This window comes from Macrosteles quadrilineatus, unplaced genomic scaffold (genome assembly GCF_028750875.1).
Source record: "Macrosteles quadrilineatus isolate MER2022 unplaced genomic scaffold, UCM_ALF_1.0 Scaffold_3__2_contigs__length_128488019, whole genome shotgun sequence".
Classification (NCBI taxonomy): Eukaryota; Metazoa; Arthropoda; class Insecta; order Hemiptera; family Cicadellidae; genus Macrosteles; species Macrosteles quadrilineatus.
The window spans coordinates 42,549,147-42,562,199 of NW_026542596.1; the positions used below are offsets into that span (position 1 = coordinate 42,549,147).

At 33.5% G+C, this 13,053-nt stretch overlaps 1 protein-coding gene across 1 annotated transcript in view; it reads left to right on the top strand.

Annotated features, from left to right (window-relative positions):
* Positions 1–4,418: 4,418 nt before the first annotated feature.
* The window catches only part of LOC128988636 (probable G-protein coupled receptor CG31760), a 119,884-nt gene continuing 111,249 nt past the window's right edge, over positions 4,419–13,053 (top strand). Inside the window, exon 1 of the mRNA XM_054410113.1 lies at positions 4,419–4,459. The gene's annotated coding sequence lies outside the window, so the exon portion shown is untranslated. The remainder of the gene's footprint in view (positions 4,460–13,053) is intronic.

The window sequence follows — 13,053 nt, forward strand, 5'->3', positions numbered from 1 at the left end:
ACCTCAAAACGAAAAAGTAAATCGGTACCGGGTCCAGGTCTTACCATGAGTACCACGGTAATAGCTTATTCCCTATATGGAAAATTCGCTAATATTACACAATAAACAATTAATTTACCCCAACATAAAAATGGAAATATTGAATCATCAACGGGGTTCGATTGTTTCATTAATAGTTTATAAAATAAAAAACTGCATGAAATTACTGTACTTTTATTCAGCTTAACCCCAAACATTATCATTGAAGTAGGCCTACACCATAAGACTTATTACGGAAGTAAGTTTTAAGCTATTAGTTCATTGAACTAATTGATGACAGTCTATTTAAAATCAAAGCAAAACTTTCACAAATTCACAGTCAAATAAGACGCATTACAGAAGGAGATTAGTTAAATGTTTCAAGTTATCGCGAAACACAGTTTAATCAAAGTTTGAGAACAAGGCGTTTCTATGACAAACAGCTAAGCTGTTTCCAAGCTTCAACGGCCTTAATTTCATATCAATGATTTAATAGAGGTGGAAATATTCGTATTTCTAAATAGCCCTGAGTAATATTGAAAATGTGAGTGAGTTCTTTTGTTTGCTTTAATTTCACACACATATTATGAAAGGACCTTTGCTTAGGTTTTACCATTGACTATTGGAATAGTCAAAGGTTTTACACAAAGATAGCCAATGTGTTAAGGGGTTGTAAGGAGTTTCGATATTTTTATAGGTTAATGCTTCGTTCCAGTCTTTAAAACGAGCATGGTTCTCATGGTAATTGTTTTTAATTTATATCCATGGGAACAATAAGAAAAAATCTAATGTTTAATATTGTCTATATTTGATTGTTAAACGTTACCATGGTTTTATGAATATGAACTACTGTACATTCGAAAAAGATAAATTAGATTTTTAAGGTAACTAACTTGTTTCCTATAACAGGTTTTTTTTATTGGCACTCAACAGTTTATATTAAGAACGTTACAAACAATTTAGCTTTTCTTCTATCGCTTTCTCACTGGATGATACCTTTGACTATTCGTAGTAAAGTAACAGTATTTTTTGCGTAAAGTAAGTCATTTTCGGCCATATTTAAAGTGCTCTATGCATTTCGTAGTTTAAACATATGGTCTCAAATCTATGTCTATACTTTGATATACAAATCTAATGGTGTCTGTCTGTATGTCTATTGTTATTTAATGTAAAGCTACTGAACCGATTGAGCTTAAACTTTACAAAAATATAGCTACCATACCACGGATGGTCATAGGACTATTCACACTTCGATACTGACCGTGGGCTTTGCCCGTTTAGCTTTAAAAGTTCTGAAGTGAGGATTGCTTATTCCACAATTTAAGACAGCTGATCCAAAGAAATTAAATATTATATTCTACACAACTATGTGGTAGGTTTATTTAATCTAAAACTTGATCATAGATTATTTATTCTAAAACTATGTCAATGATTATAGAAATAAAAGAATATTCTATAACCGTTGCTGTATCAATTCAGGCTCTGCTTTCAATTTCTTTTTAGTCTTAAGTTATGAAAATAATGGGTATTGATATATATTTCTATAAAAATTAGTGGATGAGTAACTATTTTATACAAAAGATGTAAAGATCAAAATGTTCATATTTCGTGTCCCCTTCCCATTGCAAAGCTCGGGTACAACAGCTACTATGTAATAAATCTAATCTATGTAAGAAGTCTCAAATACGACTCATGTTCTACTCGTGTTATGAAATGATACTCTTAGTTCACTTATAAATTCGTAAAACCAAGGAAACCGTTAAACAATCAAATCTAAACAATACTAAACACTATGTCTTTTCTTATTGTTTTCATGGATAATCAATAAATCGTACTTCTATTTAATATTGTTTTATATTAATATTGCAAAGAGAGAGAGTTTTAGGTCTATGAACTGAATAAATAATCAGGTTTGTATTGTAAAGACCAGCGATGGTCCTATAGACAATTTATAGGGCGTATACGTACAATCATGTACAATCATGAAGTAATGAAAGTTGTACCGGAATCTCGATTTTTTTTAAATTACCCACAAATCTAGCTCCAATCAAACTCAAATGACGATCTAGTCTTTGGTTAACAGATAGGCGGTGTCCAGTAACTATTGAAGTACGGACCACAACAGGTGTATACAGGTTCAGGAAGTGTTATCTCAGAGAAGGATGAAAGGTGGATTGGTTCCTCACTCTAGTTTTTTAGAGGTTTCAATAGATAATTGTTTATACCCTTGAAGAAAACCGTTTCGTAATAGTATATTTCGTACCAAGGGCCGAAAATGAGGTTTTGCCGGCTCGAGATAGTTTTTAAGTTCGAGACGAAGTCGAGAACTTAAACGATCGAGAGCTGCAAAACCATTTCGGTCCGTGGTACGAACGCTATTTTTCACCACACTATACCCTATTACCACTATTCACCACTATAATAATGCACACTGATCGTCAACACAACTACAACTTTAGAAATAATTTGAGGAATCAGCAAAAATATAAAGAAATAGTTGCTAGGCAACGGTGACAATAACACAATTCTATATTGCAATGGTATGGATTTTGATTGTGTATTTAAAACGCATTCATGTTCTAAGTAAGTAAGCGGACAGCTGATTTTGCGGCCCCGGCCTGTAAAAACCTGCTCGGTCCCCAAATTGGCGACAGCTGGCATGGCCAGCAAAACGTAACTTTCAGCCACCAATTAACGTATGTAATACAGCCAAAAACATCATAGTGTGGTGAAAAAGCTTGTAAGAAACCCGTTACGCACACTGTGTTCTTATTGCACGATACAGTATAGTGTCAAGAAGGCGTTGAAAATGTATTTCAGCCAAACTAAGGACTTTTGTAACCGGCATCCAGGCAATAGACTAATTTGGCCGTGGGATTTTTCTTCTCGACAACCCCTTTCAAATTTGGGCTGATATTTCTCTTCAAATAAATTCTTAGTTGACAGTATGAAGGTAGGTTTCAAAGCATAAATAGTTCTTTCTTGATACATTTTGTAAATGTTTAAGATTTTGTGTACACACTATCCAAGATTTAATGCTGATTTGGGGGGATCAAAGATAATACTGTAAGACAAACTATAACTATTCTGAGATTACCAAAGTAACAGAAGATCGCATACTGTAGGAAGTGAATTTTGTAAACTAAGTCTTCATCTATTAATTAATCTGTAGTTTGGGAAGCTCATTATTTAAGAGTTTTCCTTGAAGGATGTAAGTATGTATCTCTACTGTAGACTATTTCTGAGAAGATGAATTTTGTCAGCAGCAAACTGTGTTGACATTTTAGTGAAATAAATTTCAGAATATTGTTTCCAAACACTACGAATGGGAAACACCAAGAATTAAGCTATTTAATCCTCCGTATTAAATGGCTTATCTTTACTTTTTCTATTGATACTGAATCTTTTCCACGTTTGATCATTTTTGATTTGTTGAATACATTCGCTTTTCCTGTCTGCCTTGAAATCATGCTCGAAAGTTTATTTTCTTGAAAATTCATATGTAGTAGCCTAACTACAATAATATTAAAGATAGAATACTCCTACATTTAGTGGAGTAACACTAAAAGATCAAAGCTTTTGACTGTATGAACGTACGTATTTATCAGTTGGTCATACTGGTAGCCATTATTATTAGAGGATACCATAGTAATGTAAGAAATTAAATACTAATATTAAGGTGTTGAAGTTAAAGCTCTATGAGAGAAACATCTAGGAATTATAAATAAAAAATCACACTTCGGGAAAATTCCAAGGAGATAAGCACTTGAGCCCTGCAGCACATTGATATGTAGACGAACAAAATCTCATGAAGAACTCAGCAAGGCAGCGCTCACTGGCTCTTTGTTCCATAGCTAAAGACTTTTCTTCTCATCAGTAGTCTTACTTGACTTATTTCCTGTCGCTCCTTAGCGGGAGCATAGGGCATCGAGAAGAGCTCGCCATCCATCCCTGTCCTGTGCCGGATCCCTCAGCTGACCCCAGGTACTTGCCTGCATTTAAGGTCCCAGAAATTAAATTATCCCACTCACTCTTACAAGATCACTATGGATTTCGTTTCTTTAGAATGGTACACAAGCATATCCAAATTACATGAATTAAAAATATCATTAATCAATCGACCCATTACATCTTCTACTTCAAACGTCCAACCGAAAATCGAATTCTCTTCCCAAATTCGAGTGCATCTGCAAACTGTCAACAGGGACGTCGTAGCCTCTAATTACATTTTAAAATCTAATAATATTTTGATAACGGTGGAAGGTGGTGGAACGATTGAGATATCGGCGCTAATGATTGGCGTATGGCTGGGGGAGGAATGGTTGGAGGGACGGGGGTGGAGGTGGTAGTGGGTGGAGAGGGTGGCCCAGGATCTGTTCCCAGGCTGACTTGTTGCGCACCTAGCCTAGCCTATGGATGTCCTGGATTACCTCCTTACAAGGTTAGTAAACCTGTTCTTTGTTGCTTTTGCATCTCATTATTAAATCTAAGAGTCTGTTAATCCCATTCTAAGTCAACTCCAATATGGACGCTGCGAACCTGTCTTTGTACTATTTCGTGCATATTTGTTGAGGAACCTACACACCTTAGTAACCGTTCACTAAGCAAGAGATTGTCTTCCATTAATGTATAGCCTTCCATTACCTAATAGAAGAATGTGTAAGAAGTGAAAAGTCTCCATACCTAAACCATACGCCTAAGCCTACACGTATTATCTATAAGTACATTATCTTCACTGTAGAGTCACCCCGTCCTTATGATCAAGGAGTTCTCGTTGCTCAACGCTTTTTCACGTAAGTTACCTTCCAGGGACAAACAATAAAAACACTACTTAAAGGGACTTCTCATCAGGTCACCACCAGTCTCCCCTAGTGATAAAGCTTATCTTGACCTTGACCTCTATGGGATCCTGAGGGATGCTGTGGGTCACGGAGACACACAGATTACTAGACTCAACTTTGACATTTATGCCCTGTCAATAACGGTTGGTTAATGTGCATGTGTTCAGTGTTCATGCGCCTTCGTCGTTCCCGATGAGCAGCTCTTTTGTTTCACCGCTTTGTCTGTTGAAAATATGTTTGTAAACAAAAAATGTGGTTCTGTTGGAAATTGGTTGGTATATTTTAGTTGGAACAGTTAAGACATACAAGCGTGGTTGAACATATTAGTAATAGTTTATGTTCACACGCTATTGCAAAATAAACAAGACTATGTCATGATTATTTCTTTAAGTTTATAAAGTTTGTTTATTTATTTTGTAAAGGCAATTATTTAAATGATGGTTGATTCTTTAATATTTTAAACTTTGTTAAACTTTGTTTAAACTTTTTTTTAAACTTTAGTACACATTTCATAGTATACAAGGCTATTAAGATGTTGGTTGATTGATATGTAATGTTATCTCTTTTCGTTGGGTTCAAATAATAATTTTGGTAAACTTAGTTGATATTATCTTTTAATACAAAACAGTCGTTTACTCTATATTTATAATATGCATTAGCCAAATAGTATTACAGTTTGTATTCAATTGATTTAATTATATCACTATGGACTTGTCACGTATGCATACTTTGAAAAAAGAAACTTGTTCGTAGTTTCATTTACTTTCAATTATCTGGTAAAACAAAGACTTCATTATCATAACGTGAGAACAAATAAAGACAACGGATGTAAAAGTCTTATTGATAATTTGGCTTTGAAGCAAAAGACGCATCTAGGGAGACAGAGTTTATTCTAAACTGAAAATTTTTCATCTAAAGTAAAAGGGTGAAATCCATTTAAAAAATATATAAAATCAATCAATGAACAACGATTACGAAATGTATCATGATTAATAGCTGTTTCGCATTATAAAACGTTGTAATACATTCATTTCAAGTGGAAATTATCCATCGAAGATTTTGAAAACCAACTCAATTATTAACTTTAGATACAAATACCAGGAAATCATAGAACTAAAATGTTCTATGATTATAATGACTATTATAAATTTTCAATGGCTATACCATTTCTACTGAGTTTGTAATTTGAAAGCTGCCAATATTATTACAATCCGGTGTTTATAAGAGAAATGTTCCCGAGTGGGACTATTCACGAGGGGTTCGCATTTCATATTATTTACAGGCTTATAAATATGAGCACAGTTAGGACTATGACTATTAACAGTGATTTCAGTTAAGACATTGTTAATTGGTCTGCATTAGTTATTGGTTTAACGGTAACTAAATTTTAATATCTTTAATTGGCTAACACCTAACGATTCCTATAAACACTCTTTTAGTGATGTTGAATATTCTAAATCGGATTAAGCTTGAGGAAACTGTACAGATTCAGAAACTTGATTGCCTGAAGCAGAAAAGGTATAGATGATAAGAGTACCTCTTAGTATTCCAATACTGCTATTCTGCTTATATAATTCGCTTGTATATTCGGCAATATAATTTCAAAAGAAGGTATGAGGAGGGTTTAAAGGTTTAGAACAGCGATGTGAGATTTGAGTTCTGCCTTAGCCACCGTTATCACGAGTCGCCATACAGAAAGGCCCCAAGTTTACTTCAAACATAATTTTATATAGAGTTGTGATCTGTCGTTGGTCGACAAAACTCTCACAGCACCTCTGTGGCAAACTCTTCCTTCGGCAGGATGTCTTTAGGAGAAGTAAACAAGACAAACGCAACCACTTCTCAAGGATTAACTGTGTGTTTGGGAGGAAGGACTTGCATTTTGGAGAGAGTAACAGTCAAGTATATGCACTGTATAGCAGTCAAGTCTTGATACAACATACAAAAAAATAACTGATCACAAAACACTAAAGTCTATAAAAGATGTAGGGTAAATAGCTCACACAATGGAACACTAATCACAGAGTTCACAATGACTCATAACACTATCACACTTATAACATACAAGCTGTACCCACGGGCTTTGCCCCGTTTAACTTCATAAGTGAGCTCGTTCGCATGGCTCAATCACTTCCTGGTTGAAGTTCGTTCGCTACGCTCACTCACCTTTAGGTTGGAGCTCGTTCGCTGCGCTCACAGTTCTTGGTTGAAGTTTGTTCACAGCGCTCACTCACCTTTAGGTTGGAGCTCGTTCGCTGCGTTCACACGTCTTGGTTGAAGTTTGTTCGCAGCGCTCACTCACCTTTACGTTGGAGCTCGTTCCCTGTGCTCACTTGCCTTCAGGTTAGCTCGTTCGCAACGCTAACTCGCCTCCGGATTGAAGTTTGTTCGCTACGCTCACTCACCTTTTGGTTGCAAATTAGCTGTTGTCAAAAATAAAAAAAAAATAATAGTGCTGCACTCTGTTGGTAATCCTTGTAACTTTAATGCTTTTGAACATCATAGAACAGAACCAACTTGTTTAATTGAAACAGCTGTTAAGATTCATTAATACCATTTAAATATAAGTACTCATAAGGTTAACATGGAAAACTGCAGAGCCACTGGAGCGGAGCCCGAGAGTCCGACCAGAATAAAAACCACTTAGTTTTCCTATTTAATGCCTAAAGAATCAGTGTACCAAATTTCAGCCTCCTAGGTAAATGGGAAGTGGGCGAATTAGTGATGAGTGAGTGAGTGAGTCAGTCAGTGAGTCAGTGAGGGCTTTGCCTTTTATATATATAGATAACATATTTACATACTTATGACATATTTAAAGTTTTTACAGTCATACCTTTATTGAAAAAAAAACATACGAGTAAAAGACCATTTATTTCGATTGGATTCTGCAATCATCCATGTCAATAGCACAATCAGTCCATTGAGCCGAATGTGATTGGAGTGTACAATCGAAATCGATCGCTCTTCAAGTCTTGTATGGATAACTACTGTAGGGCATGCATTTCAGAATCAGTGTAAATATGTTGAAGTTATTCAGGTAATATTTTACGCTTGTTTTAGTATTTTAGCGAATTTCCCTATAGGGAAGTAGCTATTACCGTAGGTCTCATGGTAAGACCTAAGCCCGGGACCGATTTACTTTTTCATTTTGATGTCCCCAGAGGCCAAAAACACCATTCGTTCAAATTTTTATATATCTATATATAGATATATATATATATATATATATATATATATGTGTGTGTGTGTCCATCCGCACGATAACTTGAGTAATTTTTGTCCGATTTTGATAAAATTTGGTTTGAAGGTGTAAGGCGGGATAAACTTGAACGAGTTCGCGAACCAGTATGATCGGACTATGGGAACGGGGGTTTATGGGGGGTTTTATGAGGTAAAAATAGGTTTTTCCCATTTTTGACCCTAAAAACACAAAATTTCACAATTTCTTTTTAAACCATTTTGTAGAGCTTAAAAAAACAAATAATTTAGTATATTGAAGCGTTACTATGCGCCTAATTGTTACGGAGAAAATTCAAAAAAATTGTAATTTTAAAATTCCCATGTTATTCTTATGGAGAATAAGTCAATTGTTGTAGTTTGCTTGTTTATGAACATATTTTGATCGATTTTGGAAAATACTTTTATTTCTTACTAAACTATTATCATTTTATAAAAAAAATCTTTTTTACCCTCCCTGTTGCAGCAAACCTAAGTACTCGTTAAACTAATTCTATTTAAATAGGAAATAAATGTGCTATTTTTATGGAGGCATTTTAGTGTAAATCCAATCAGGTTAATGGAAATTCGCTTAGTCTGCAGGTTTGCTGCGGCGGGGGTATTTCGTGTTCGTAGCATACATTCTCATGAATCTACTAGGAATACTTATTATCCTCTTCATTTTAGGCAATACCATGTATTCCTGTAGTTTCAATTTCAAATCATATTTTGACTTTTGTTATTTCACGATCCAAAAGTGAAAGCGTTTATAGGTGTTTATAGCGTCGTTTATGTGGAAGCGTATACATCTGAACATTACATAAAAATCGAACTTTGTCTTTTGACTTTTGGTGTTTCAAACAATGGCTTTTGTTTTTTGGTAATTAGTAGCCAAATATTTGACTAAGATTTACACTGTCACTAACACAGTCCAAATAAAACTCGTCACAATAAAATGGCAAGTTATTTAAGCAAAGGCTTCTTTAAAGCCAAACCAAAGTTTTGTACCGGTGACACAACTGTGGGAGAAATAACAATTCGTACAGTAGAACACAATGTTCGAGGATCATTCAATTTCTTTTTACTAAAATCCCTTACTACAACTGGCCATTCAGTGTTTAAGACGGAAGCCTGAACTATCAGAGAGAAAAGTACAGAGAAATTGCATGTTTAATTATAAGTATGTATTTATACTCTTAAGGGTTCCATCCCGACAATATAAAAAAAATCTGTTTCTACTCACAGAAAATTTGATTTCGAGGTTCGAGGTTGATTTAGAGGTTAAATGTAAGAAAGGACCATGAGCTCCTAAGTCCGCCTCAATAAAGAAGCATTTTTATTTCATTTCATTTCATTCGAGGTCAGGATGGAAAATGTGGTGGTATATCGATTACACTAACATGCTAAAACTACATAAAAGAAATCACATTGTTTAGTTACCTTCTTGATGAATGTGCGTAAGGGGACCAATATGAAACGTTCGTGGTAATGAAAATTCAATATACATACGTCTGTACACCATTACAAAATTTACTAAATATTCTAAAGTTGTTCACTAAAACCTAATAAATAATCCGTCATGAAGTACACATTCACTGAAAGTATAACATTGCGTAAATAAATTAAATTTAACTCAAATACCACATTTACTTCACGTCATCTTCTTTGATATAGAAGAGTAGATATTCTGAGTGAGATGTTTTATATGAGGCATTTGTCGGAATAGAGGAATCTTAAAGTAATGCTACAAAGAACCACGCAATAAGGAAAACATGAAGTGTAAAGAAGTTGATGTTGATATTGGGTTGCTTGCTGTAGGGATTCTTGTTTGATCAACAGGTTTTTAACTACCCTTAAACCGTGCTTTTAAAATTCAATCAAATAAGAGTTAATTTGTATTTGAAAAATAAAACTATACGTTAATTTAGGTATTTGTTAATGTAGGTAAATTTTTATTGTACCTATCAACTAAAAGAAATGTACTAATTTCTTTTGTATTTTATTGTGTCTATCTACGCCAGTAGTATTTAATTAATTTTTTTTTTTTTTTGTAAGGGAACGGTCCAAACCCTGATCTTGTTTCTAACATCAACCTGGTGTTAGAAAGCATCTTTGATTGACAGCACAATAATAAATTGTCATCCGGGGTTAGTAATGATTTCGCTTGGAATCGAACTAGTGGCCTTATTCATTAGTGTCACAGATACTTATTCATTAATAAAATGTTCTCTGTAATTAACTTCTTCATAATTAAAAGTAAGATAATGGAAGACAAACTTCCTAAATAGTTCGCTGAATAAATTTAAAAAAATTATGTAAACTAGATGTAATTATGCTCGTGTGGCTACAAGAGGTGTTATATTCATGTAAATTTCTCTTGAGGGTTGATTTACATTTAAAACGAGATTCTTGTCTTCAAAAAAGGCACGTGAAAGATCGCCAGTTTCATCTATATTCAGTTTTTGCAAGTTTTTGCCCGTTGCAAATACAATCAAGGTATTTATACTATACAAATCTATACAATAGCTGTAAAATATTGCTACGCAATTTGAGCTTATGTTATAAGCTAGTAAAGTTATGAAAATTATTACAATTATTGTATTAATTACTAAATTCTATAAATACAATAAATTGCAATCCCTCTCTTACAGTAAGTAAGTTGTTATTTACACATAGACGTTTTCTTGGTCGTTGGATTTCCAAGTAGTTTATTTCGTTTGGATTAAATGTTTCCATTTTGATTAATTTTGATTAATGCTAAAATTTTATTCTGTTGGCTGAATACAATTGGGACGTTCGCTAATTCATTACAAGGAGTTTAGTAATTTGAAGCAACATGCACTAGTCTTTTCTATTTGTATGGCTATTTTATGTATTAACTTGTTTTAAAATTATCCCTGAGAAGAGTTTGTTTAATGTTATATCCGTCATTGCCTCCAGAATAAATTTTTGACAATATAAATAGGTTTACATACCTTACGGCGTCAATCCTAATTTAGTCTCAGGGGTATAGTTTCGAAACGACAGTTTCATTTTCATGCCTCTTGCTTCATAAAATCTTTGGTGCATCTATAAATTTCTAGTGTGCTTCAACAATTCTCGTAATTATTTACTACTAGCAGAGACCCGTCCTTCGTACGGGAAATGCTTATTGCAGTTATTGGAGAGTACACGTTTAAGACAATGTGGTTCTTTTAATTCATAAGTATAACAATTCTACCATAGCCCTAATGTTCTACCACTGCACCTAAACTATATAAAAAATTGAAGTTCTCATTGTGTACCACGGCTTTTTGTTGCTAGTTGGTTAAAATTAGATGTTGTAATAAATGCAAAAAGAATTAATAGTGCTGCACCCTGTTGGTATACCTTATAACTTTTTAATGCTATTTAATATCATAGAACCAACTTGTGCAGTTGAAATAGCCATTGACTATATAACACTACCTAGTGTTATATAGTCAATGAAATAGCTGACAAAATTGTTTTATTCCTTCTTAATATGAATACACATAAGGTTAACATGGGAAACTCATAGCCACTGCGGCGGAGAGCGGAAGGACTGTTGAGATAAGAATATGTCTATATGTTTATCGGGAATGTGAGCTATCATCTTACCAAATTCAAACCCTGTCGGTTTAGTATTTTTCGTGTTTACTTGTCACAAACATCCATCCATCCATCCATCCATCCAAACTTTCCCTTTTATAATATTGGTAGGATGATTGTTTTTCATTTCTTTTAATTTACTTTTTTTCCAAATGTATTTTTTTTTTTATTTTACCATGTAATTATTTGTTTTTTACTATGATGTAACAGATTTATCAAATTAAATCGGTTTTAACTAACAAACACGTAACATATACAGATTAGATAAAAATGTGTTTTAAATATTGAGGTTTATTAGCACCTTAATTTCTATATTTGTTTTTACTGCTGATCTGCTGGTCAACAGCATTAAGTGGATAACGAGTAAGCTACATAATACTAAAACAATCTTTACATTCCTTCTGAAAAGTCGACACAAATATCGAGCATTTTTTGCATCATAAATTAAATTCAACCCACAAACTCTTTTGACAGGAGAAATATGCAATACAACGTTGTTCAAGGTGGTTCTCCAAGTCAACATCATATTATTTGGACAATTATATTTGTAATAAGAGGCTGTTTTTTTTTTTACTCTTTTCATTGCATGATTGGTTGAAGAACAAATTAAATATAACAGTACATAACGAATTTATTTTCTGATTAAGTGTTTTTGTTTGAGTTTTGTCTATATACTATAAAAAGTTTAGCTTTGATACAAGTTCAGTCTACACACGTTTTCCATATTCTTAGCTTAAACGAAAATTAAGATAATTTCCCAACAAAGGGGGTGGTTTACTTTTTCACCAAACCCTACGAATTAAATAGGTAAATGTGGCAGAACAACTATTTCAACATTAGGTTTGTAATTATTTGGTAAAGTCGATAGCCAAAGGTTACTTCGATGACCTGACTTGAACTCTACTAATAACTATTTCAGAACTAATTAAATAACATGATATGAGTAAAAAAATTAAAAACTTTTCTGTACAGTAAAATTAATTGTACATATAATTCCTATAGTGACAATATCCTAACACATTTTATGCGAAAAATTTTACTTGCAACTCTAACAACAACAGCAAAAATACATTATTTTTTACTTTGTGGGCCTTGAAAAAGGTGTTATTTAACAAAGTGGAAATTTGACATTACAAAAGTATAGTAACATTAGAATTCAACAATATTTTGACTCTTAAAAAAATTTAGAATCCTAGCTACCTCTTCAAATAAATTCCCTATGTTTACAAATTGCATTAGTAGATCTTACGCTAGCAATATTACTGTCAATATATAATGAATTTACAATATATACTGAACAACACAGTGTTGGTTATATTGACAATGTCACCTGTTTTTGTAGCTTATGCTATGTAATCTGTAAAACGTT